This window comes from Elephantulus edwardii, unplaced genomic scaffold (assembly GCF_000299155.1).
Source record: "Elephantulus edwardii isolate Elephantulus edwardi_28Jun2011 unplaced genomic scaffold, EleEdw1.0 scaffold00039, whole genome shotgun sequence".
NCBI classification, from domain to species: domain Eukaryota; kingdom Metazoa; phylum Chordata; class Mammalia; order Macroscelidea; family Macroscelididae; genus Elephantulus; species Elephantulus edwardii.
In genome coordinates this window covers 11,503,327-11,505,170 of record NW_006399789.1, presented here as the reverse complement: position 1 = coordinate 11,505,170, position 1,844 = coordinate 11,503,327, and the positions used below count along the sequence as shown (strand labels likewise).

General features: G+C 36.2%; 1 pseudogene; it reads left to right on the top strand.

The window, feature by feature from the left end:
- LOC102867120 overlaps positions 1–1,844 on the top strand; it is a 3,591-nt pseudogene that overhangs the window by 1,170 nt on the left and 577 nt on the right.

Genomic DNA, 1,844 nt, shown 5'->3' with positions numbered 1-1,844 from the left:
GGGAATCCAGAAGTATTAGATTGAATGGAAAGACATTCAACATTTCTGGCTTGGGGGTCATTGGGGTCACAATTGAAGTGCCTCCTAGATAATATATTATGGAGGTCATGTATATTTGTGATAAAAGGGAGTTTCCTATTCACTCTTCATTTGCTGCTGTTTAAGTTGACAACTTCCCTTCCAATAAAAATTGACTTACAAAAAAAAATAATCTCTGATTCATTGTTGTTGTTATGTGCCATCAAGTCATCTGCGACTCATAGCGACCATATGTACAACAGCCCTAAACCCAGCTGTATGCCTTGCCAATTTTATTGTCTCTGACACATCTATCCCCATTACCTCAGTGATGGAATCAATCCCTCTCAAGAAGGGTCTTCCGCTCCTGCTCTGTCCCTCCACCCTTCCAAGCATGACTTCCCTCTCAAAGAACTGATCCCACCTTGCAACATGTCCAAAGTATGTCAGATGGAACTTCAGAACCCTAACTCCAAGGAGTCTAGGACAAACTTATTTGTTCTCCTAGCAATTCATGGTATATATTCAGTACTCTTCTCCAGCACCAAAGCTCAAAGTCATCAACTCTCCTTCTATCATCCCTAGACATTGTCCAGCTTTCTGACGCATAGCAAGTAATTTTAAAGACCATGGCCTGGATCAGGCACACCTTAGTCTCCAGACTTACATCCTTGCTCTTCAGTACTTTGGAGAGATCTCTGATCCTATAGTAGGTGTTTTTTTTATTTGTTTTTTGTTTTGTTTTGTGGAGGTTGTTTCCCCATTATTCTTGCTCCATTTCCTTTTTAACTTTATTTTTTTACTTTTGAAAGCATACTCTTTCAAAATGTGCTATGTAGACATGAACCCAGGACTGTGGAAAAAGAACTTCAGATAGTACTGATCACTATTAACTACAAAATGAGGTTATCATATCTTACTTAGTCTAGAATTTTTACTCCAAAATTGACCTTAAATCCTAATAAGACTTAATTATTCTATCAACTTGTAATGAAGTAATTATTAAACAGGTCATTCTTTTTCATAATTTTCAATAGTTGCATTTTTCCAGTTGGGTTTAAGAATCCAAATTAAGGAAATATCTGCTTATTCTTATTAAACTTCATCTTGTAGGAGTCAACCATGTGTCCAACTTGTCAAACTCATTTGGAATTACATACTGACATCATCAGATTCTTTCAAAGGTCCACCTTCATTTGTCAATATAACACAAAATCTGGGGATAAAAAAAAACATTAAGAAGGCAAATAATTACTGTATTTTAAACTTTCTCTGAGATTTGCTTTCCTAGCTCCTAAATCATTCCTTTTTTGTGTAATATTTGCTTTTCAATTCATTGTTGCACATTTTCTTTCCTCCCCCTCTTCCCCAGCCCATCTCACAATACACCTTTTGTTCCAGATTCTCTCATACACATAATACATAATCTTATATTTCTTTTGGATAGTTCTTCCCCTTATCTGGTTTAATGGAGTGTTGATTATGTATCTGCTTTTTCCCCATTCTCTTCCCAACCCCTCATGTTTGTCTGTCCTATTATAATACAGTAGTGTTAAGTAGTATTTGTCCTTTGGTGACAGATATTTCAATCAGCATAATGTCCTCAAGGCTCTCCTATGTTTGTAGTGTTTTATGAGTTCATTGTTTTTTAATGCTGTGTAGTATTCCATTATGTGAATGCATCATAGTTTTTTCTATTCATTCATTTGTTGATAGGCACTTGGGTTGCTTCCAGCTCTTTGCTATTGTGAATGACACAGCAATACACATGATGTGCATACATCTGTTTGAGTCATGGCTCTGGTTTCTTTAGGGTATATTCCAAG